Source organism: Solea solea, chromosome 13 (genome assembly GCF_958295425.1).
Source record: "Solea solea chromosome 13, fSolSol10.1, whole genome shotgun sequence".
In the NCBI taxonomy this organism is placed as follows: Eukaryota; Metazoa; Chordata; class Actinopteri; order Pleuronectiformes; family Soleidae; genus Solea; species Solea solea.
This window is the reverse complement of record NC_081146.1, coordinates 13303329-13330500: the sequence shown is the minus strand read 5'-3', so window position 1 is coordinate 13330500 and position 27172 is coordinate 13303329.

The following is a 27172-nucleotide window of genomic DNA, read 5'->3' as shown; positions in this document are numbered from 1 at the left end:
TGAGCCGCGTCCAGATTTTTTTTTCCTTCTTCCACATGCAATAGAACTGCCAAAGCTCTCTCTCTCTCTCTCTCTCTCTCTCTTTTGCTCCCTCACTCACTTTTCCTCTTTTCCTGCTGACAATGTGTCAACACATTGATGTCAGCAACAATAACAGTAAAACTGTTCCGTGTGAATGATTGAGATCTCACTTTGGTCCGACGCCATACAAGACACATTACAATGAAATACGGCAGAGTGCACGGTACAGTGTTGTGCCGCGCGATCTATTATGGAGAGCTATGGACGCCGCGCACATACTTGTGGGTGATTACACGGAATTAAATTGTCAAATGCATATCGCACAGTGTTCATGTGAGGCTTGCATTCAAATATTTACCTTCAGCTTTCAAGCTTGATTCGACCATTTGGTTTCTCAGCAGGTAATAAAAGGCTCAGTGGATTAAAGTGCATGTGAATGTGGGCCCAGCTTATGCACAGTATTCATGAGCAAGGTAATACATGGCCTTCTCTGATGGAATCTTTGAACTAAGTAAACTAAACTACAATACAATAAAATAAAATGGATAAAACCCATAGGTATTAGTGTGTTAGTGAGGTTAGAGTTGAGTCTAAAAAAAGCCACTATAAGTTACAGACAATGACAGAAAGTAGTCCAACATGGGAGTCAAACGATGATGATGATGACACACCCAAGGTACTAGATTGCTGTTATTTATACTACCACTAGGGGTGCCTATTTTAAATGGGTCATAATTCCTGCATATGACCCATAGTTACGCTTCACATGCCTACTGCTGGGCTCCCTGAAAGACGAGCATCTAATCACTGAGAACCCAGAATAATTCAAAAATGTCCCCACGCTTTGTGCCTGAAGGCTTTGTAATAACCTTGGCAGAAAAAAAAGGAAACATGCAATGACGTGAACTATACCACAGCGCGATGAGCTGATGTCACTGTTACAGCGAGCCACGGTTGAGTTTTATCAATGCATAGTTATGAGCAGTTGGATTTGAGCCTCCTTGACATTTACATGAGGAGCTTTTTCCCCAGATCACGTTCCAAGCACCTTTATCTGTCTCCGCTATTGTGGAGTCCTCCAGCTGCAGTATGTGAATCTCAGAAGACAATGATTCACACTGGTTCTATCACATCTTCATCACTTTTCAAATGGCAAAAACTAGCTAATGAGCCATCTGCAAGTATCACTGATATTCCGGACGTGGCAAAGCCAATAGAACCAAGCAAAACAACACATTTTACAGACAACTACACGTAATCATCACAGCTATTTATTAACATTCATATTAGGACCACATGGGCTCTTTCTATATCACCTATTCACTTAAATAACAGCTTGTTTTCTCATTTCCTTTTCTCCAGTTGCCTTCTCTGCACACTTCTCAATTAATTACGGCACACGACTACTGCAACTCACGGACTATGTTCTCGAGTGAAGAGTCACATCTTGAAAAGAACAGACGTGTACTCGGATTCAAAGGTTGTGTTCCCGTCCAGCGGTCGAGGTACAAAGTTGGCCCACGTACAAATATCTCCTGTTATTAATTAAGCGCGTTGTTCTTTTCTCGATGTACGCCTTCACAGTCGCGGTGGTCGTGTGCTATAATGGATTCACTGAGTGTGAAGAGGGGGGGATTTTAAATTAGACGAGCTGTGTGGTGTTAATATGTGCAAAGCAACAGTGAATTGGTTACAAGCAAGGTCTCACTTAAGAACTGGAACAGACTTAATTAAGAGCTATTTGGATAAACATCTAATTTTATTAAGAGAGAATAACTATTCCCCAGGAACAATGCAAGACCAAATTATTATTATTATTATTATTACTACACTATATATTGAACTAAAAGAGAACACCATGTTGTCAGTTTTCTGAAGTCATAATGTCATTTGCAGTATTAGACAGGATCCCTCTTTTCAAAGCCAAGTCTAACTGCAGCCATAATCCAAAAAAATAAAAAATTTTTTCCTAATCTGCATTCAAACCGATGCTCTCTCTCTCTCGCGCTCTCTCTCTCCCTCCTTCACACACGCATGTATGCACACGCACACACAGCTCATGACTTAAAAATAAAGAGTTGCTTAAATGGTCCCCCACAACCAGCAGTAATGAAATATCTCCAGTGTGCATTCTGATCAATGAAGGAGAGAAGCGGCACAAGCTGGCAGGGTTAATGGGCCCCATTTCACTTAAATACCATATGAGTGACTCTGGGGAAACAGAGATGGAGAGATTAACGGAGAGCAGAAGGGACAGAAAGGACCGGGGCGAAGCACTGTGACTGGAGGGATGATATAACGCAGTCAAACAAATTGGGGGAATATGTAAGGAGGTAAGATGGAGTGAGAGGTGGAGAGAAGGGTTTTGGAGGTGGTGGTGTGGGGGGGTTACTGTAATAAATGAGGTGAAGTAAAGAGATGGCAATCAGGGTAAATGATAAGAGGAGAGAAATGACGTTAAAAGGGATTTTGTGTTTTTGTTTGACACAAAGTAGCTTGAGCAGCCGTTTTGAAACCATAGGAATGTTAGATTTCACAGGCCTCCGGAAGTTCTGGTTGAGTGAGCATTAGTGTGCCACTGTATACATGTGCTAATGCTAGTGGGTCAATACATAAGGTCACTGTCCATTAGAGAAAGCCATGTCTTGCACGTGAAGGGATTGAGTGTCACTTAAAGGGATTTTCTCTCATCTACTTGCCAATAAAAGTCGCAGCATTACCGGCGGGGTGATTATTGGCCAAATTTAGTGGCTGCTGTTAAACGTCGGCCATGGGCTGTAACAATACTCGCGCGTAAAACTGGATTATGTAATATTGGTTGTATAATTAAAAGACCTCTCCGTATGAACCACGCGGTTGCACGTCTGCGCACGCATCTCTGCGTCTGCGTGGGTTGAACCGGCAGCATCTGCAAACACTGATACCGGCATTGATCCGACTGAGGTCTTTGTAATGGACTCCAATAACAACTCCATTACTGCTGGCACACTGATTAGTGTGTGGGGCCGATTACAAAATTAGCTGCAAAGGAGCCCTCCAGGATGCACATGCACACACACACACACACATGCACACTCACTGACACAACTCTCATGCCGTCCAATCAAGACACAGAGGGAAATGTATGCATAGACAAACGCACACACACACATACTCACATACTGTGTCAATAAGAATTTGGCATGCAAGCAGAGATTAGTTTGGCTACAGGAGAACAAAGGTGTCTCCTTCATTGGCAGTCTGACACCCTGCTCGTCAAATTTAAGCCCATGTATTGATTTACCTTAAATCCTCCTTTTCTCTTTTTCCACCCTTTCTCTCTCTCTCTCTCTTTCGCTTGTATCCCACAGACAATTATGCGCCGCGGTGGACGTACCTGTGCGCTAAGAACAAACTGGCGAGCGTGTTGGGACACGGCAACAACCGCATGCACGCAAACACCCCGTGACCACTCTTTGAACTCAAGTTCAATGAGGAATATGTGTTTCACCTATTTTCTCTGCAGGCACAAAGAGGGGCCCTGGTTCTATTGCTGGTTAAAAGAAAAAAAACCACAAGGCAAATTAAATCAATGGGCTTCCCACTGGCAGATGGCTCACTTTAACACTTAGTTAGCCTTTAGATAATTGAGGCGTTGACTCTGTGGCAGTAGTAAAAAAACGGATGGCTTGTTTATAATAAATGCCCCCACCCCGCCCTCCATCTGCAAACACATCCACTATTTGCCCTCATAAATAGAGAAGGGGATGGAGGATGTTACCCACTCGCCCCAGCCATCCGTGCAGCCCGGCCGCGACGCCGTTCTGCCATTGATAGGGTAGACCTGCTTAATGAAACGGTTTTTCCTTCCCTCTTCTTTCGCTTGTTTTTCTTTTTTCTCTTTTTTTTTTTTCGGCCCTCCTCCCTCCTGCATGCAGTGTGATAAGTAGCGAACCAGCGAAGCCTGTAATTACAATCTTACCGAGGAACCCTGGCCGAATCTGTGTATAAATCTCTCCATCCAATTACAAGATGTAATAATTTTGCAGTCAAGCTGGTAATGAGGTCTAATACTCATGCATGTGATAATCCCCCCTGGATGCTGACTCTATCAGATGTTAGCTTTGTAATTATACTGGCAGAAAATCATTATTTCATGTTCAGCAGAAAAATGAGCTTGGTGGGGGGAAGTTAATTTTCTCTATGCTCTGTGAAGCATAGACTAAATTTTAATGATCTAATCATTACCCCCGACTATCCCCGACTGCAATTGACCCATGTTACTTGTGTGAGGCAACATTTTGCTCGTTTAAGAGTCCCTGACTGCAGTAAGGTTTGCCAGGTAGGAGCCTTTTCATTTAGTAATTATACCACAATAAAACTATTATGCTAATGATATGGAAATCGATATCGTTTGGCTGCAGTGTCATTTAACAGCTGCACGGAACATAAATCACATTTTTAATTGTAAGCTGTTAACATTTCCACATTATTGCTTGTGTTTTTTTTTTTTTTTCGTCTTTGTGTATGTGTGTGTGTGTGTGATTTGTGTATGAAGGGTTGATAAAAAACGATGGAAAAAAAAAAGGTCATCTGCTGGTGTCTACAAGCGGAGAACAACTCTGTTTCATCCCTGCACGCTTCCTCACTGTCTGATGTGGACTGATGTGAAAATCTCCAACATGACAAGTAATACACTGTGGCTATTGAGACACACTCTGATTTATACATTATAAACCAAGACATATGCCATCCATATATTGTGTGCTGGTTGTAAATATTGTGTTTCTTGACCTTGTGTGACCCCTAACGGGCCTTGTGATAAAATACTCTTATTTTTGAACAAGCCATATAAACAAAGCACAATGAAAAATAAGATAAGTTAGTTTTATCAAATTTACACGTCATTAATATCATTATAAGTACAACAATCAATTCTAAATTAAATTGGTATATCTACAGTGGTCATTTACAGTGATTAGTGTCTGGATGTAAACACCATATTGTACATATCATGAAGCCCACAACAGTTGTCAGTCATCAGTTGTACTGTACTTTATACACATCTGAATTATATAATTCAATATTGACTAATTAATTGCTTTTAATTTCGGTAATATTACACATAACTCCTAACTGCATCACTCTGTCCGCAGAAAAAAAAAATATATATACCAACTAACTACTTTTAATATAGTTATAAATAAACTTAGGGAGCAATGTCTAAATTTAAAAAAAAAAAAGGAAAACAAAATTGTGATACTTGTTACAACAAAGTTATTATATGACTGTTATTTGACTGTTTTGCTGAATTTCATCGAATACATTGCAGCATAACGTCATTATGAATGTTTTTTATTATTTTATTATATTATCATAAATATAAAAAAATATATATTGTTTACATTTTTTAGGTAAGTTTAAAGTTTAAACTACTATTCTATACTAACCTACACTATACTGTACTGTATTAACATTAAAACGCACCAAAGGAATAATATTTTTCTTTTTTTTTAAATAAATAAAAATGTGGTCGACATGGTGACATTTTAATGTTCATACTTGTGTTTTCTTGCAGAGTTAAGGTGTCTGTGATGTTTCAAGTCATTCGGGTTACCACAATGGGGCCACGATGAGTAATAGCAGCAGCCCAATAAAACAACTGCACAACAACAGGATGCTTATAACACCACATGTGCAGACAGCAGATGAGATGGGAGCAAAGCAACACAGGGTGTCAGCGAAAGTAAAATGTAGCAAGCACGCGGAGATAAAATCTGAGCTCAGCTGTCCAGGGGTCACGGCTGGCAGAGCATGAGATATGGCCACTAATAGAAATGATTGATTATAGTGTGGGGGGTGGGATGGGGGGGTGACCCAAAGGTGTCTGAGACGTGAGGAAATATTAAACATGTGATCTGTGTCTTTCATAAATACAAAAACAAGATTGTTTTTTTTTTTTTTTTTTGTCTGTTTTGACATGATCGAGTCAGATAAAACAGGTTAAGCAAACAGGGGATATACGCAGGATGGATGACAAAAGTTAGGGTTTCGTTACAAGCGTTGGTCTAATCCGACTGTCTGAATGTCAGAGGTTACACAGTGTTTTGTCTCCCAAGTAAAGTTCAGAGTTGATTCTCACTGGATCTCGTGAGAACAGCCTTTTCCGGCTCTGTTATCGCACACGTCGATACATATTGGTGTTTTAATGATTGTGGTATGAACACACAGTCGTACAGGGTATATCTTTAAACGTTTACATCCATACTACAATGCTCAAAAAGCAATAATCATGTGCTTCCTTCATTATTATCAATATGTAGCATAGAATGTGCACATACTGTATAGGAGATATATCTCAGAATAGATCATGTCTGATTCATGATTATGACAATTTTGAGCATGCCATGCTAACAGGGATTAACCCAGAGGAAAAAAAGACTAGGCCCTAGTCCTGATATGACATTGATATTCATGTATAAGAGGGCCTCTTATCATATATTTGATATGCAAAAAATTAAACATGATTGAGACTTTGTCTTTGCCCTTGATACAGTTAAGGTTGTTGTGCAAGTGGCATCACGGTCTAAGCAGATTAAATGTTCATTTGTGATCCCTCATGGAGTGATATTTAAATCAGCACGCACTGCGCACCGGGACGTACGCTCACCTTTTTTCAGCATGATGGATGTGCATCGCAGTCCAAAGTGATAAGAGTCATTATTTGATGATCAACCATCCATTATATAGAAGTCCTCATAAATAAGGTTCACAAAGTCATATGTATGAGCTAATGCTGTGTATTATTACATCAAACACTGATATCTGACACACGAGATCTGAGTCTAATTTCATGTTTGCAATGTCTTCGTTCTGACTAAATTAACTTGAATAAATTACTGGAAATGTTCTACGCTTTTGCAATTTTTTTTTCTTTTTTTTTTTTCCCCCCAGTGTGGAAGCCTTATTATAATTCAACAACAACAAAACAGGTTTTAAATTCATAGCAGTCTCTTGATGGAAAAAGTTACATTTACTCATACTTGCTATTAGATGTTATTTAAATGTCAATCGAGGCCCCTTGTGCATCTGGTGCCACATGAAATTTATTTATTGAAAGTTTTGGTCACACATGGAAAGTTAAGCAGATGGTGCATCGAGAGAAGTGAGCGAGACACGCACACACAGACACGCACGCTTAACACCATCAAGTGAGGAAGTGAGGGGCGCCATTGTGTCTTTCTTTCTCTCCTCTCATCTGCTTCTCTCCATTCCTCCCCCTTCTCCTGCCGTTATGCCTGCCCATCTCTGGACACAGACGCCTCTTGTTTTGCCATTTTAAACAGATCTAATCAGCAGTGTGTTAAACAAGAGTGGATCTTTTATGCATTGGGTGTTAGGACAAGCAAATCACCGCTGTAGATCAACCGAATAAACAACTCCACCCTGATTCAATTACAACAGCTGGGGTCTGTGCTTTTATCTGGCGCGGACATCATTTCAATCAAAATGTAAAATAATCCAATCCAATAGATGCAATAGCTGAGATAGGATACAGAGTGCTGAGCTTAGTTGTTTTATTTTGAAAAAAAGGGAAAAAAAATGAAAGAAATACAAGGCACTCGCTAGCTGTTCCCTTGCTTTCTTTTTTCTTTCTGACAGCTATCAAGAAGTTCCCATTCCCAAACTCCATTACCTTGTGTAATAGCTTTAAAAAGTGAATTGAAGGGAAGGAGAGCAAGAGATTGTTGGTGATATTTTATTACTCAAAGCTGTTTTCCAAGACACAGCCTGGTGCACTTTTATTCATTTAATTAACAGAAGCATCATTTTTTTCCTTTCATTCTTGTCCCCCTCATGGACCTCTTTGCCTTTTTGTCTTATAGGCAACAGCAATTATTGTGTAAGATCATACTTAGCGGGAATTGAAAAGTCAGTATAGGCGGTATTAATGGCAAGTTAATGTAAATGTTTTCTCTCTAAGTTATGGATTTGATGGCAATAGGATACAGGCCACTGCACTTTAGCCCCCTTTAATTAACTGAGCAGAATGCACCATGACAGAAATTTTGAACAATCCCGAGAAGGAAGAAAGAGAGAGAGAGCGAGAGACAGCACGAGAGAGAGAGAGAGAGAGTGATGTCTCTCAGTAATAATGTTCAAGGAAATTGAATGTAGGAGAATGTACAACAATCTTAATAATATGGCTTGGACTATCTACAATAATGTAATCTAATAGAAAGCAATTAATTTAGGACACAGGCCACTGCACTTTTTACTCATTTAATTAACACATGGGATATTTGCTAGGAGCTGGAATATAAAGCCTTATAAAGTACAACACCTCCCCTGTCAAAGCATGAGATGTGGTGGCTCGACTCTGTATACATAGTGTAAGCTGTACTAGAACTTGTTGACCAACATTTTTTGACATGTAACACACGATGTAACGTATATACAGCGTGTGCTTTTAGATGCGTTTGATGTGCGAGGTCAGAAACTGACACACTGACTTGAAATGTGTATATTAAAGCTCTCATGGCTTGTTTTCACGTGTCTGTATGCCAAATAATTACATTCATTTCAATGGCAAAGCCTGTGATATCTAATGTGTTACAAATCTCCTTTCCTCTCTGGGTTTTTTTTTTAATTTTATTTTATTTTGGGACAAAACAAACTTGAATATTATGCAATAAATACACTAATGAAATTAAATTAAAACTTAAATTAAATTAAAACTGCTCAAAATAAGCACTCGCTGTCCCCTTACGGAAGACATCACATGCAGCGCGCAGTGTCTCAGGAGAGCAAGGTGAAGTGCTGCTGACCCCTCCCACGCAGGACTGCACCTGTTTCACCTCATGTCCTATGGCAGGAGGTACAGGCGCCTAAAAAGCAGGACAAATCGACTGGAAAAACTTCTTTCCCTGGTCCATAAGAACTTTGAACACAAAGAGTGTGGATTCTTTATTCATCCTATTTCATTCTTATTTTACTATACTTACTACGACACTGGAGGGAGAACCCAACGTGCAATGACAACAAAGGTGGAAAATGTTTGCATGTCACAAAATCGCAAAACCAAGCCAGTGCTGAAATCATCATGTATATATACGTCAAAAAAATATTTTTAGAAATTGGCTATTCTTTACCGGTGAAAAAAAACCTTATGTACTACCCTCATTGTTCTCCCCTGTATCTTCAACTCTTTGGAACCGAGCTTCCATCACAGCTGCTGTCAAACACACAGAGTTCCTTGGTTGTCTCAAACAAACTAATGCAATCTTGAGATGGGAATTACTACTGACATTACTTTACTCAAACGTACTACAAAACTGCACATGCATGCATCTGACAAACCTTAAGTCTTAAACGTTTTGATGATGGTTTTACAACCAAAGATGTAACCCCTAGATCAGAAACCAGATGGTCCTACTGTACCTAGACAAACAGTTGGGGTTCAAGTAGTAGTCACCCCTTTGTCAATTTTGGCTTCGGGTTATCGGACTTCATGTTTACTAGCCCAAACATTACAAGGCAATCACTTTGCGAGGCAATAACTCTAATTACACGAGTATTCTTGCATAATTCAGCTTGCAATATTGTCATTGCTCAGTATTTGACAAATATCCCTTTATGTTGACAATTACTTTTGAATGTTTCTTGTTTGAAGAGGGAGGGAATCTAAATACAGCTGTGCAACTTTCTCCTGCAGACTCCATTCACTTCTCTTGACGCGTGTTGTTCACACACACACACACACATATTGACTAATGGCATATAGGCAATAACATAAATCTTCCATTTTTTTTATTGAAATGTCTCAACACTGATTTTCTCCCGCTCCTTTTTTAGGCATACTAAAGGTTATGGAAGTAATGAGAAGCAGGGGAGGGACACTGCCACTTTTCCAGCTCCCTCACACCTAAACAAGCATTTTATAATTCATCATGAGGCCATGACAGATGAGTCCTGCTAGAGAATATTAGAAAATGTCTCAAATCTCATATATATGCTAATGGTATGCTGAAACTGGTTGGGTAGTGTGGCAGACTTTTTTTTAATCTGCTCTTGCTACTTCTATGAACACTGAGTGAAAGTGGAGGAGACAAGTCATTGCACTTGAACAGTTTATGATCAAACAACTTTGCTTTAACAAGGTTGGACACCGAGAGGCAGATAGAGAGAAAAGAAGTGAGAGAGATATTATAAAAAAAGAAATAAAAAATAAAAAAATGACGGAGTAAGACAAAAAGGAGCGGGGATTGTTCTCGTAATTTGACACGTGTGTGATACCAAATAGCTGAAACTCAAGCTTTGACCGTAGAAGATGTTGAATTAGTCGAGTCTCCGCCTCTTAATCACTGCGCTGCATTGTAGTACATTTTGTTTTCATTTTGATTTATGACATTTTGTGTTCCGCATGAATACATTATGCACTTCTGTTAAGCAAGGGATTTGTAATGGAGATATTACTGTGATAAACATATGCTGGCTGCACCAATCTGCCAAGCTGAAATAATAAAAAACTCAATGCCTGATTTTTTTTTTCCCCCCCTTCATGTCTTGCCATGTATTAATAATGATTTTGCAATAACTATTAGTTGTTACAAATAGCACTGTCCACCATACAGGGTGGGGGGGGGGAGAAATGAGGCATACAATTTGCATTACACTGATTGTTGGCGACATTACTATCTTCCACCACATGTTCTCAGTGATAAAATGAATTGAATAATTGAAATGGACTCCCACTCCCTATCTATTTCAAAGAAGTTGCCTCCTCTCTGTCAGTTCTCTCTGTACTTTATAAGCCTCGGAATGGAATACAGTTCTTACAAATATATCAAAAAAACAAACTTCCATATGTATTTGAAATCTGCAATGCCTCCTTACATTTTAATATACTGCAAACGCGCCGCAGCGACATACTGTTTCACGATCGCGAAATCCACCTTCCCGTCTCCCTTTCTCCCCTCTCTTCTAAACCTGCGCACGTCTATGCAAAACATACACTAAAAGTGATAACATAATCACTCAGAGCCCATGATGCTTTGCTCTATTGGAGCTTGTGATGAGGCATTAATAACATTGAGGGTGGGTTCAATATTATTAGACTTTTTTTTTTATAAATTACATATGTCAAAGATAAAACTCCTTTGTTAAATGTCAGGCACTGGGATAATAAAGGGTTCAAATGATTCAGAGAGCATCTTAAAAAAATATATATATATGTAAGAATTTTAAAACGAGAACAATTAACTATGTAAAAACATGTGTAGATCAAATATGACACTAGGCCATTTTCTCTGTGCTGAATTTCAAGAACCTTGTTAATAATTAAAACTTAATTAAATAAATATTTATAATATTTGCATGACGATGGTGTCACTATATATCAAAGTAAAACTTCTCCATACAAACCATACACTTTGTGTTGCTTCCTCATGGAGGTTACTTATATGGGATGGAGCTGCACTGCTGTTTTTCTTATGAAGCCAAACACTCAATTCATTCATCTTTTTATTTGTTTTACTTTTTAATGAGACTGCATCTCAATCTAATTTGCAAGTATGGTCACCTCCCCCCAATGCCTCTGTACGCAATTTAATAGACCGACAACCAATCAGAGCAACATGATGACATACGCAGAGTAACGAAAAACATATCGACAAATAAGATAAATAAATAAAAAAAACACCAAGCAACCGATTCACAAACGAATCTTTGTGACGGGAAATGAAAATACCAAAAAGAATGAAAAGGAGGAGAAAAACCCTGCCCCTCTTTCAAAATAGGTCGGTGCGCAATACACATTTTTACACAAAAAAAGCGAAGAAAAACAAAACAAAACATTGAAATATAACCAAAATATTAGTAATTTTCTGTTTATCTGAGACAAAGAGTGAAGTTGACCACAATTCTAGCAGGGAATCATTAAATCAACTAATTGACAATAAATCTGTATGATATAGATTTTCACTGCTGGGCTTAATGTGACCTATAATTCCAACTCCAGGTATTCTCAGGTGCTATTACAGCTTTGATTCACCAGTAATGGATTTGTGTTTAGTTTAGCTTGGACTCAGATTGCACAGTATGCCTGCTCGCATTTCTTTGGACTGAGGCCAGCTTCCGGTTTCCCTGCCGATACACTCCTCCCCCTGCTGAGTAGGCCTGCCATGTCTACTAACTGACAACAGTGACAGGAAATTATTACACATCATTACACTCCTTAAATCACAATTTACCCAGCCTCAGCAAATGATTCTCCGGTGGGTGCCAGTGGTAATGAAAACTGTCTTCTCCACTTTACATCCAGGGCCTCTCCTGCTCTGTCAGACCCACACTGCACTGTCTGTCTGCAGAGGTGTGGAACAAGGACTTCCTTCCTTATTTTCCTGTTCAGGACGACATTATTTGTTGCTAAATTGCACCAAATATGTAGCGCACAAGTGAATATTAGATTTGTCTCCAGATTGAGCCGCGCTGATGGGATTTAGTCCAAGTCAATTGTATTTAATCGACAAAGGAAATACTTTTTCCCCCTCTTTCTTTTTGTTTTGATGTCGCTTCTTTTGATTTTGAAGGAGTTTTCCAATAATCAATAAACAAATTAGCTCACAGTCGCATGTGTGATGGATACGGTCACTTAAACAATTCAAAATACATCAGGGGGGAGAGTGTTTTGTTAAATTGCACTGCCAATCTTTCCACTGTGAAACACTACACGTAAATACTGACATACTGCTTTGTAGTGCAGGCACTTGCTAAGAAAAGCGATATGTTCACCTATTGGAAGCGTATGCACAGCTGCTTAGGACAACACCCACTCGGATATGGAATATAGAAGTGAAAATTCCTTGACCAATGCTGAAAACAGCCACCAGAGGAGGTGCAGAAGACGTCTCTCATTATGCTGTAAGGTCATTATGTCACTATTGCACAATAAGGTCAATAATCATATATTCATTAAATGGTCGGAAACATTTTTTTTATTTGTTTTTTATTTTACTGTGGATTGGACTGTTCATGCCTCTTTTTTTATCTTGACTTGTGGGCTCCATTTTGTGCTGGCAGTATTCATGAGGGGAAAGAGAACCCTGGGGGCATTAGCCGACAGCCATGTAGTTATGAGCGATTTCCTCTTTATTCTCTCTTTCTGTCTCTTAGTGTCAGCAGCTCTGTCTTTTGTGTCATTTGTTGAGTTGTGAAGAAAAAACACATTTGCTCTTCTTCATATTTACATTCCACAGCTAAACGTTCCTCTGTCTATTTGGTTTCATCCTTTCTCCCCTTGACATTGTCCCATTACTTTGCTCCACCCCCCCCCCCCCCCCCCCATTCTCTTTCTTAAAACTGACCCACCACACTCAGAACAGTAACTACATGTCCCAGACAGCTGTCCCATGTAGCTTTGTCTGGAACGCATTGAGAGGACTGGTAGGCCACGATGAATGGGCCTGGTTAGTGCTAAGTACCCCCGAAGTGTCCAGGGATTTGAGTCAAGAGGGGGGAGAGAGTGCTGGAGACTGACTAAGACTCACTGGGGAGGGAGGATGAAGAATAGAAGGCTAGCCATGGGAGAGCGGGAGGAGATGGGGGCACTTTATTCTCCATTCTTTCTGCTTTACTCCCCATATTGCCTTTCTCTCGTCCTCTGGACCTTTGCTTAACATCCAGTCTGCCCTCGCTGCCTGTTCCATTACGCCTCAGTGGGAGAATGATGATGAATCGCCTGGCTGCAAGGAAGCAAAATATATCAAGTCCGGGTGGGTTTGGGAATTGGTTAAGTACTTCTGCAAAGCCCTGACCTCATAATCGCTGTGAGTCTGTGAGGACCTCCTGATTTATAAAGTAGCTGCTGATTAATGCCCTTTTAAGTGGACAAGGCAGAGCAAAGAAACAGAGGCTCAACCACTCAAACACAGACAGCACTTGTAAGAGAGGAAGGTGTCTGTGTGTGTGTGTGTGTGTGTGTGTGTGTGTGTGTTTGAGGCAGTGGCAGTGCGAGCCACCGCTGGAATAACATCCAGTCAGTGTGTGAGTATAGCAGTAAAGGTAATTGTGGCAGCAGCAGCTTCTCGCCAGTCAAATCGTCATGGCTATAAATCATTGCTGTTTGGCCTCTCTTTGACACCAATTGCTGCCTGTCCCCAAAGCCTGTCTAAAGCCTCTGTAGGTCAGCAGCGAGCTCCTTAAATACATCTTGTCAGACAAACAGGCTGGGTGTATGGCTGCTGCGGCAATGGAACGGAATAAGGGAATGCATCACTTTTAAATCGTACGGGAATGCCTTTAGAACATTTAAAATGACATTGCATTTTTGAGCAGGATTAAGAATATTTCTGGTTACATCATAATTACCCAACTGTGGGCTGTTTGGGAAAAAAAGTGTGTGAACGTTATGCAAACCCGTTCAACCACAAGGATTTATAATTCATGATCAACTATGAAAACACGCGTTACGTTTGCAGAAACTTGAACTGCACTTTTTCTACTCTCGTACTACACATTTAAGAACTACATACTGTGTATTATATGTCATGGTATATTATTTATTTAAGTCAGAATGCAAGTTTTTGGCTTTAACTTGTCACCATAATGTACTGTAACAACTAACTCTGCAGTTTTTGTTTGTTTTTTTTATCAAGTAAAACAACTAAAAATATTTCAGCTTTTGTTTTGATTATTTCGTTCGACGACCACATTTATCATGGATAGCTGACACAGTCTAGGCACCTCTAGTTAGTCTATAGGTCAGGTCATAACTTGCCGTTCCAGGGTCAGAGCGGTAGATAAGTGCCGATTCTACAAGTCTGTGGACAAAGACACCTTCTGATCTCATTAGGTTACTCTAATTAGACAGTGTCAGTTTCCATTTTCGAGACAGTATCTTAGACAGTCATTTTTTCTCAAGCCTTTCGCTCCTTATTGCTGCATGGGACCAGAGACTGCCGGAGTTATAATTAAATGAAGAGTGATTCATTTTTGTGCTGTTAATTGATTAGATTGGTAGTGGAAAGTGACAGTAATATAGCACGTGTCACATCACAATGATACGATTTAAAGGGACTGCGATTGTAGAGCATTTAAAAAACAGATTTCATGTAGTTTTTTTGTTGTTTTTTTAAATAATTCCGAAGGGCTTGCATGTACTTTTACAATAAATAGATATAGCGCCCGGATAAAAACAGGTAGGTTATTCATTCAGATAGATACACAATGTTGACCATGTTCCACTTCACTAGAGTATGGTGCACCACGTCGATGAGGTGACATTTTGAAATCTATTTTTCCCATCGTAAAACTTTTCCCCTCCTTGTTTCTTTCACAGCGCTGTGCCCTGAGATTGACAGCTCGCTCTCCAGGTTCTAGTGCTGGGTTTGAAAGGAAATTTGCTCCGGCGAGTTCTCTTTTCCTCTCTCTTCACCTGCGGCAAGCGAGATGGCCTGGCGTGTGGGAGAGATGTGGTGATGGGGGGTGGGGGACAGTGGAGGGGGACGGGGGGGGACGGGACTTTGCCATGCAGTGGAAATGGCAGTGTCAATTAAATATCACTTTCAATTTCCTTGTTTTATGATCCCCGGGCTACTAAGCACCAATAATCCCCCCTCGGCAGGCCCTCCTACCTTGTCTTGAGGAAGATTGATTACACTTGTCGCCTCCTATAAAAAAGACATTTACATGAAAATAAGAAAACAACTTCTTTGTTTGCATGGAAGTGAATCAAGGAAAAAAGCAATTCCCAATTTGATTTTCATACAAAGGCGAGGCAAGATAACAATCTTGTGGCGTCTCATCTGACTGAGTTTTGGAGGTAGAGCAAAAGGGGGGGCAAAGACGTATGTAGATTGAATAAAGCTGGCAAATTATTTCCATGCAACATTGATGGATGTTGTCTTCACTCACACAATGAAGATGTCTCTGATTCTGTGGCAGAGATTGCTTTGGACATGTCTGTTACATGCTGTGTAGTCTATATATTTCTGCCCCGCAGACTCGGCGCATTAAAAAGACACATCAAATAATATTGACTGGAAATATTTCAGTAACGTCACGCTCAATAAAAATGTTTTCTTTTATATATTGTTACAATTGTTTCTTATTTTTCATCACACAAGAGATATTTAGGCACATGGAATAGATCTTTTTTTTTCTTTTTATTTGGGGGGGGGAAAGCATGTAATGTTCTGAAGGAAGTGCATCATGCGTCGTTGAGCATTTTGTTGTGAGAATGTCATATTGTGATAGTTTTCAAGGCTCAAACGGGGTGAATTCCTTCCATGTATCAAATCTGATCTCACCCTCATGATTAGCGTTATCCCCAAGTCAGAATGCAACAGTCTTACCTCCTATGACTGCATGGAACGTGGTTTGCATGGACTAAATTAAGTTTTTGGCTTTAACTTGTCACCATAATGTACTGTAACAACTAACTCTAGTAGGAACATGACACCATGCACATTTGTATTGTTCTCCTATAAACTTTGCTTCCACCGTAGTATTTTCTTGGCCACTAAGATAATGTTTTTGAACGTGGAATTAAGGAACAACATATATGTTATCCTGTATCTATAACAATGAGGACACTAGCTTTCACCCTATACTATGTTTTTCATGCACGGGTACTTATTATGACACAACACAGAGTTTAAAGGAGGCAGAATATCTCAGATATCTCAGATAATTTCATCTCATATGACATTGAGTCAGACACACTCATTTTAATAATGAACTATTCATTAAAGTCACACACATTGTGTTTTTTTCACACGATGATGGTGAGATCAGTTGTACTAATGTAGTAGTAATTGTTTTGAATACAACTCACTCAAAGATTCTGGTTCATTCACACATGGTGTGCTACAGAGTTACGTATTTAAGATATGAGAACAGTGAAATGTTAAATTTCTCAAACTTTTTTTTCCCTCTTAGCTTCTCTGTTTTCCCTTTGCTGTACATGCATATCAAAAGAAAGAAAGGAAGGACATTCCCCCACGATTAGATAAGAACATGTTGGAGACGGTTTGTTTTACATATCAATTAATAATGAAACCTGTTTTACAGCATGTATATAGGACTGTGTGCCCTGTAGTCGCCGAGCAGTATTCTGCAGTTATCTTGGACACTGTAAAATTATTTTACACACAACACTGCCTTGCAGTGGCCACTTTTGAGGAGATCAACTGAGCAAAATCCTTTGTCTCACAGAGTTGTTTCTTGCTGACGTTGCTCACTGAAAATACAAATTGAATACAGATGACAACGAATAAAAAAAAGTGATCCAGACACAGAGGGAAACTAAAAAAGCAAACTATGAGGGGAAAGAAGGACGGGGACAGAAAAGTAGACAGGGGGCAAAGTAGGGACAGAGTTAGAAAAAGGCAGGGTTGGGGGTGATGGTGGTCAAAGAGAGAAAGGGGGATTACATTGGCCATTATCAGATATAGCAACCATAGGTATTTCTCAAACAATGGCAGCAGCAGCTGATATGTCCATGCATATATGGTAAACAGTGAGGAGAGATTAGTTTCAACCAAATCTCCTCTGTGCACCTTTAAGTCTTTTGTCAGTGCCACGGAGGCGGCGTAGCAACTGGGTGTGTTGATCATGTTTACACAAAGCATAAGAGTGTTGGTGCCCAATAATTCGTGTCTCACTTGGTCTTTCACTACTTAAACAAGGTCAGAGCAGCAACGCGAACAACTGAGCTTACACACACACGGTCATATCTGCGCTTTGAACAGTGCTGTATTATGCCACTCCGTGTGTGTCCCTAGATAAGCCAGGCCACTAATGCCGTGCGTAAGACACTAATAAACAAACACTGTTTAAATTTGCCTGAAAGGAATCGGTGATGCGTAGGAAGCACCCTGGGCACTTCAATGGCTTAATCTGCCTCCTTCTCACTCTACTTTTTTTCTGATTCTCACAACAGATTAGGTTGTAAATGGACCAAGGGGAAGAGATCGGGATCTGCCCCGAAACTAGACCTTTCTACCCTGCAATTAAATGATGGGATAAAGTGTGTTTTTTTGTTTTTTGTTTGTTGTTGTTTTCAACTTCAGTTGAGTTCTTCAGGTTAAATGATGTCAAATAATGGAAACCACAACTTTATACTTAAACTCCTGCATGTACATATACAAACCCTGAACTGGGCTTTATACACTGACCTTTACAGTGAAGTCTAAACTGAATATTGTGAAGATGACTGCACTTTTACTGTCTTTTTTCTAAAAAAAAAATAAGCTTAACATTCCAGAAAGCACTTGCACATTGTTTCGCATTGCGATTAATAGCTTGGATAATTTCCACACAAGCTGAAAGCTAACAGTGACGCTAACTGCAAAGTGTGAGAATAATTATGCAGTCCAAACATTATAAAAAATAAAGTTGCCAGATTATAATGTTGTTGAAAATTGGCGGCGTAAACTCTTATGTGAGCTATGACTGTGGGACATCCAGTGCTGTCACTGACTTAGTGGCAACTAGAGGGCAGGCATGACTACCTGTCTTCAATAAAAAATGCATGTTGGAGTATGTGTGTGTGTGTGTGTGTGTGTGTGTGTGACTTTTATGAATCCAAAGTCATCAGGAGCTGTAAAACCGTTTTAGGGTTTGTAATAAATTCAGATTTTGTCAAAGTGATCTGACAGTAGAATATTTGCATAAACAATCACTTAAGTCTGAAAATAATGAGCATGATATCATGGTTTATCATATATTATTTTATATATGATGAATAGGAAAACTTAAAATCACACTGGATGTCAGTGTTTTCCCCGCAAATGAAGTCACTGCGTTGTCATTTTTCCACGGTGGCGTACCAGCATTCCAACAGGGCATTACAACCGTGTGGATCCTCAGAGTCATGTGTTGAAATACCGTGTGCTATTAGAGAACGTGCAGGGAGAGGAAAAAAGCACGGTCCCTCCGGAAAGCGATTCATCAGGTTTTTCCCAGAGCCCTCCCGGGTCAAGTTTTTATGGCGCCTGTTTGGTTTCCAAATGCTCTTTTCTCTCACCCCCTCTCAGCCACGCTATAGTGTCCAAACTTGTCTACATTTGCTTGTCGTGTTTTTGTGCATGGTAGATGTCCTTTTAAAAAGACCAATCTCAAATAAGTCTTTATTCTTGTTTTGTTGGCCCATATTCTCTGTTTTCATGAACTCTGGCCCCCGCCATGGCAACAGCTAGAAAAATGTTAACATTGATTGACAGGATTAAAAAAGGCCCCCTTCCCCAGTACGCATTTCAAACACTTTGGGAACAATGGTGCTTGGTGTGATTGAATTAATGAGGTATCGCCGACTGTCAAAAGAGCACACATACTTTACATAAACCTGATTATCTTTGCATGGCAGAAATAGAAGAAAAGAGGAAGCGAGGGAACTGAAGGAGGAGGATGGAGGGAGCAGGGAGGAAAAGAGAAGAGAGGGGGAGAGAGATTTGGATTCCAGTATCTCACCCCAAAAAAGCATCAAAGTGTGCACTGGATGGTGGGGGTGGACGGGGTGCTCATAAAGTAGTGATGTTCTGGCTTGGGCTTGCCTTGGCCTCTCCCTCACGCCTGTGCTCTGTTTAGCATAAACCAACCATAGGGGCTTTAACAAATCTATTCAAGGAGCTTGGGGCCCCAGAACAACATAGTTTTTCACAAGCCACCACCCCCAAGCAAGACTTTTTTTTTTTTTTTTTTCTGCAGGAGAGCCATTGTTCCACGAGGACCGCACTGAGATTTCATCATGTCCCCGACCTCTAACCAGAGGAAAAGGAGCAGCAGTGCCCTTAGTGAACCCATGAAGTGACACCCAGAGTGACTGCCAAGAGTCTCACTAATTCTACCAACCTATTGAGACAGGGAACATAGAGTGGAGGAGAGGAGGGTTGGATAGATTGTGGGAGGGAGGGGAGTGTGAAGGGAAGGATAGAGGTTCTCTGACTGAAATGCTCACCAGATCAGCAAAGTGAACCCTCTGAAACGTGAGCTAATTCTCTATTTAATCCTTTTAGCTGCTTTTTCTCTCCCTCTCTATCTGTCACTTCTGCCTCAACCCCCTCCCTCCATCCCTGACTCCCTCTTTACTCTTTCTCTCCTGTCAACCTTTTTTTTTTTAACTCTTTTTTTTTTTTTCTCTGAGAGAAGTGTCAGCAAAAGTTCTTGTTGAGCTGCAGAGGAAAAGGCAGGGGAGGACGAAGCTTTTAGAAATGAGTTGGTGTGTATATGTGCGTGTTTGTGTGTGTGTGTGTGTTGGCTAAGTGAACGGGGGTAAGTGTGAAGAGAGCTGACTGTGTAGGCTGCTCATTTGCCTCTTGTTTTTCTTCAAGAAAAGCTCTGACAGCTGCGGTTTGATTTCTCAGATTGTCAAAAGTCATCTTTGTTAGTTCTCTCTCCCAATGAATGGCAGCGGATTAGAAAGGGAGGCGTGTTCACACATGGAGCCGTAGGTGGGCCTTGCCTCAAGTGGTTACCATGAGGAAAAAGGGAAAATCGCACAAGATTACTCCCGGGGCCTCTGAAAGGAAAAAGAAAATCGCACATTACTCCAGAGGCCCCCATTGTCTTACCTACTAAACCCAAGCATATCAGATGCCTACAGATCCCCTTCTCTTCTGCTTCTAAGCATATAGCTGAGAGTCTGCATAGAAAGATACAAATTGTCTCTCCTGCTGTGAGGTTGCTGGAACATAAATTGACGGGAGAGGCATTGTTGTCGTTGAGTAATATACTTAGCATTATTCATAAAGAAGGGGAGGGGATTAAAAGGGGTTGGCTATTATTTTAAAAAGGGTACTTGACTGCGTGAGTTACATATGGCCTAATGTGGGACATGTCATAGCGCTGACATGAGGGCAACAAATGGCAGACACAATAAGGCGACACTATCAGATGTGTGAATACAACAGTTTCTCACTCATTACTGCTCTACTTTTGTGTATGAGCAGACGACAGACTTTGTTATTGCCGTTTTTTTTTGTTTGCACTTTTCAACTTCTGTTGAAATTGTGATTTTTATTTCTTCCCAATTTGCATGCACCATATAAAGTAGTACACACTAGTTTGTACAAATCAAATGAAAACAAAATGGTGCATCTGACACCTACACCTGACAATTTCTCTTGATTGTTTTGTTTTAGTAGATTTTTGAAATGTTTTTTATTTCAACGTAAAAAAAAAAGATTACAGTGAAGAGTAAAGTGTGAAAGCCATGACAGTATTGCTCTACTTTCTCTCAGTTTTACTTTCTTTCATGGTGAATAAATTAATACAATGGTTGTCAGCCAGTTTTGTAAGGCAAACACTCCTCTGTACAAACATGTGTTAAAGACGTGGTTTCCAGCAGTAGTTGGTTGCTTATTGAAAGCAGCACTACTCAGAAGGGTTTGAGGGGCTAATCTTGTTTTTGGCTCCTCTCTTCGTTTTCCTTTTCTCCTTGCCTCATCTCTCCACTCCTCCGGCTCCTTTCTATTCTTCCCGTTAAACCCTTAGGAAGGAGGAGAACACTGGCTGGCTCTTAAATGTGTTAATTTCACAATGATTTATTAGTGAGGCTTTACTCGGCAATGCAGCGCTGCCATGTATAAGAACACCTTCAGCGATCTTATGTGAGGGATCCTCAAAAATTGGCTTACCGTTAAAACTGCAATAAAAGCTTTATGTAGCTCCCAAAGCTTTATTCTATTAGCTTATATCAACACTCTTAAAGACTGAAACGTCCTATCCTCAACTAACCATAGCCTTTTCTTTGGCCTGTCATCAAAGTCTGTAATAAATTAAACAGAGCACTGGGCAACAACCCCTTGACTTTTATTGAGGCCAGGGTCTAATTGTAATTCACCGGACCAGACCTTTTGTTTCACTGAGTGCTTCATTTGCAGTTTGCATGAACCCTGGAGACATTTACTCTGTCCTCTTCTCCATTCATTACAATGCTATTAGTCTCTGCGAATTGATCAATATATCATGTATAGAACATCTTGAATGTGGACGTCTGGCTCTTTTGTGAGTCCAGAGATAATGGTTTCCCCATTCAAGTCGGCTTGTAGGAACATGGAGATAAAGCAAGGCAGGGAAGAGTTATACCACTAACAGCTATGAAGGGGGTGCTATCTCATCCCGATTATAAGTGGGTGAACTAAAAATGCATACAAGGGGACAGTTTATTGTCAGTTGGAGGAGAGCCGCACTGGAGGAGGGTGTAAATATCTGAAAGACTCCAACTGGCACCTTTCATTCTCTTTCGGGCATCCAGGAGGGACATCATCATCAAGCCATTCTGCTCAGCACAGCCCAGTCTGATAGAGCTGTGCACGCTGTGGTACAATACCGTCTGCAGCACTGTATCATAGCCTAGTATGGAGCATTTATGTTTATATCTCATATCTGACTGTTCATGTTCTTATTTAATATCATATAATCTTTTTGGAATGTGTTATTTTTGCACACACACCAATAAGTGATAGTGGATTTGACCTCTACATTTAACAGTGAACACACACACGCCAGGCACAGTAGCAGTATGTACCTGTTATAAGTGCATTTCCTTTACTCATGGCCATGGGCTGTATACCAATATTGAATTGCTTTAATCCTATAAATGCATGGTGTACAGTCATGTGACTCCCTCTGTTTCTAACATAGCTCTTGACATTGCCCTCACATTTATACTTTAAAACAAAAAAAAAGAAATACTCTACACTCTAAAACCAGTGGTTCTCCAACTTTTCATACCAAGTTCTCCGACGTCAAGTTTTCAGTTACAAAGATCTCACAAGAGACAATCACGAAGTCAAATTCAAATCAAAACATGGCGGCTTCACTCGTGCTGCACTCAAATACAAAGACAACGGTCGCTCAGTAGGCAGAGAGAGTCGACGTTCAACACGAAGGCTGCGAGTTTGATTCCCAGCTCAGCGAGTCTACGTATGCACTTAACCCCCACGTTTGAGCCTGACGGCTGTGCCGGCGGGCGTGTGAATGGTATTAAAGATGCACATTCACAAAAGGTAAAGAAAAAGTGTTATTAAAGATTTCTGCCATGCAAATACAATACATGACGTGTACAGATGTCGGTGTGTATATGTGCATTTGTATGGCGATGTGTCTCTCTGTGTATACAACTACGTGCACCCCAGGTTGAGAACCAAGGCTCTAAACAAAATGTAACATCGATAAATGTCTATGTCGTTATTATAATGTAAACGGCAGCTTTGTTTCTCAAGTGACCCAGGGTCTACATGTATTACGTTGTCAAAAATAAACAAATGTGCACATGCAGACACACTCGTAGTGCAGATCTTGGTCCCATCATATTTCCCTTGAAGTACATTCTATACAGATAGTCTGTGTGTCATGGCACCCCTTGAGAAAGCAGGCGCAGAAGACGGTCCTTGATAAAAATGTGTTGTTTGGGAATGAGATTTGCTGCCTTTACAGAATCCCGAGAGGGCAGAGGAAAAATGTTTTATATTCAAAGAAGGCTTCCTTTCGCCTGTGATAAGCAGTGGTGATCCAACTCACTTGTGAGAGAGTGGCAAGGGTTCCTTTTTTTTTTGGTGAAATGAAAGGAGACAAACGTCCTCCCTCTCACACATCAACAGTTGAGAAAATTTAGTTTTTTTTCCCTCCACACCAAATGAAAGGGCCACAGTCACAATAAATATAGTCATGTGGCATCAACATCAGACAAGAACACACCCCTGACATCCCTGCATGGAAGTTAAGATTGTTTGATTTAGCCTACTTTTATTATGGCATTCATACAAAGCCATGTAACATTATCTCCAACAACCAATCAACTAAATCAGCATGATAAATAATCCAACATGCAAAGAGAAGCGAGTGCACAAAGGTGCACGTTTGCAACACAAGCTGTACACCAAATATCAATACAAAAATAAAAACATATAGCTAATTCTCTCTTTTTCTAAAAAACAAACCTTACCGAATCATAGAGAAGCACAACTGAAATACAATTTGAAAAAGTGGTGCACACAAACCATGTCTGCACTTTGCTGTTTTGCGACCATGAGTCACAGTGGCCACTATCTCCACTACAGCCAGCTAATCCAATGTTTCTGTGTTACAGCTCAATTATTACGTGATAATTCCTCCCATTATTTGACTTCAAGACAGAAGCTGTTGCGGTAAAATTAGTAAAAAAAAATACACACGCACACACACACACACACAGGGTGTGGTTGGAAAAAAAACGAATCTATCACTTTTCTCTGAACTTGACGTACAATTTCATGAGGTTAAGGAGAGATATGAAAGAGAATCTTAGACATTTTCATTCTGATTTTATTATTATTATTCTATTGTGTGATTTTTATTCCTTTTGTACTGTGTGTCTTGTTTTTTTTTTTTATGGACTTCGAGTCTGAAAATAAAGCTTATCTATCTATCTTTCGTTAAAAGCGGAGTTAAAAAAACAATAATCCATGTTTATGATCAGTTGAGTCAAAGTCAAAGACAAACATTTTGATGATCCACCCTGTAACTGTGAATGTATGGTAACGTATCTGGGAAAACACTATGTTTCATGTACTGCACTGATGTAATATATTCAATAAAATCACAGGAGCAAGGTCACATTGGTTCCCTTGTGTTGTTACTTGATATTTACAGCAACACCGTGGCCTAATCGATGATGTACACATGCATCTCTCTTGACAAAATTCTTCTTGCTGCTGAAGCTAACCGGTGTGCAGGGCTGTCAGACACACTGAACAGAATCAGGTTCGAGTTAGCTGTCCTTTTCCATACATTTCTTTGTGGAGCACTGACCTTTAAGATATGTCAGAGTGGAATAAAAAAAAAAAAGAAAAACATACATTTCCATATTCCCACAGCCCTATGGCTGTCTGTGCAGGCACATGCATGGGAGGTGTAGAGGAGGAGATACTCTGTCTGATGGGCACACACACACACACACACACACACACACCTCAGGCTAACAGCCGTGAAGCCTGGGCTGAAATTCACTCTGTAGTGAACCGTTTAAATGAGCTTTAATTTAGCATCCTGCTGGCTCAATTGGGATTGTAATAGAACACATTACACCTCATCCTGCAACAGAAGCCCTCTCTCCCTCTTTCTCTGTAGCCTCTATAGCTAAGTCCTAAGAGAATTGATTTTTTTTTTTTTTCTTTTTTCCAAATGCAGTGGGAACAAATCAAAGGACAAAATGACTGTGTTGCAAAGAGAAATGAGAGACATGGCAGTGTAATCAATGGGACTATTAACTCACCAGTGTTTCCCTCCACTCTACACGCATTTTTCGAGACAATTATGTAATGAGTTAGCGACACATTACTGTAGTAATCACAAACTTGGTAAACAAAAAAACAGGGACAGCGAGCTGGCAGAGGCCTTTAAAAATTGTCAAGAGGTGAGATGTGGAACATACTTCATGTTAAAGTAATCGAGATGTAATTGAATGCAAAGGTGTTGGCTTGCAATCACAGCCAGCAGCTCTTGTTCTGCATTGTACTCAACACCAGCAAGAGACATTTAGAGAGAGCTGTCTGTCTGTCTCTCTGCTCTCGCATCTCTGTGTCACTAACACTCTTAGCCCATCAGCAATAATTAATTCCGATCGGACTACTTCGGTGACCTTCCCATTTCCAGAGTGACATTTCTCCGTTACATACATGCGGGAAAGGCAGGTGGCTTTGGTCACGACAACATTATTGCTGGGAGAAATTGACTCATCGTACAAGTCGAAGTGACAGACATAGCAACACTGAGCAACATGTTTTTGTCTCCCAAACAAAAAAAAAAAAAAAGGTGACTCCTCCTTCCTCTTTTTCCTTCCATCCCACAATATATCCATCCTCTATCATCAAAGGAGCTCACCTTGACAGCTCCTCCAGTCACCCCTTTCTAAGTGGATGATTAAAAAGGAATGGAGGGGTTTTACTGGTGGCTGGTATGCGTGGCATCCCAAGAGCCCCCTCATAGCTAGCCAAGCGGAGTGAGCTACAGCTGTCCTCCAAACAAGCCTGCCATCCTTTATTTATTTCTGCTTAAATATTGATGCATGTTATGAAAGGTTTAAAATAATGTGTCTGCCTTTTTTTCCTTTGCCCCAGCACACAGTTTTCTAATGCATAAATAATTCTCTCCTCGGACGCTGCATGGACACTGGGTCCGGGCACATTAGGTTGGATGTATCCGGTGTATCACATTCTTTCTGCCTGAGAGAAAATACCCATCCGTTGTAATTTCCTACACTTATACAATCGCAGTTGACAGTAAATAATTGATGTTTGAATTTAGGGCTAAAATTCCAACTCCATATGACTTCATGTCAAAGGTTAGTCCCTGTAGATTTGCGGCCAAATCATCTCGCAAAATGAATCCTTCCTCTCCACAAAAGAAGCATTCTTCTGAGTTCCTTCCCTTTTATTCCTCCTTCCATAGTCGGCGCCCCTAATACTAATCTGCCCCCACTTCCAAGAGAGAATAGAGACCTGACTCTTGCAGCCCTCTTGATGAGGTCTCGCTTTGCATGGGTAGTGATAAGAGAGTGATTTAGCCCATTATTACTCGGGGATGTGTTTTGTTTTTGAACACAAATGGGGTTTTCACACTTACATGAAACCATGTTTGATTGTGTCAGTAAAAGTGTGTAAGTCAGGCAGAAAGAAAAAGGAGGGTTTGTCCTCTCACTTCTCATCTTAGTATGTGTCATAATGTACCCGGATCCATTTGTGAGATTAAAAAGATAAAAGAGATGGAGAGGAGATGCAAGGTGGATGCATTGGAGTCAAAGAGTACTTTCCCTCTCCATGCTTCAATTAACACATGGCACATCAAGCTGCTTTCCACACTGAACTGTTTAAAGATGGTTATTAGAGAGTTATTAGGGAGTTCGACTGAAACGAATGTATGATCGGATGCATACAGATATATGTTGTTTCTGTCAGACAACAACATATACAGGGCTCTGTTCAGAGGTATAGTATCCAAACAGCTGTGGAAAAGGACAATATACACTGGTATATACCGTATATATTAAAGTTAGAATAGACATAGATGTATTTTTTGAAAACTCCTGTAAAAGTACAAAAGCAACTCATTGAAGTTGTGTTTCTATTTAACTACGACTCCTGTGCTTGGTGTCTTATTTTTGGAATTCACCATGCAAGTTTTTATATTGCTA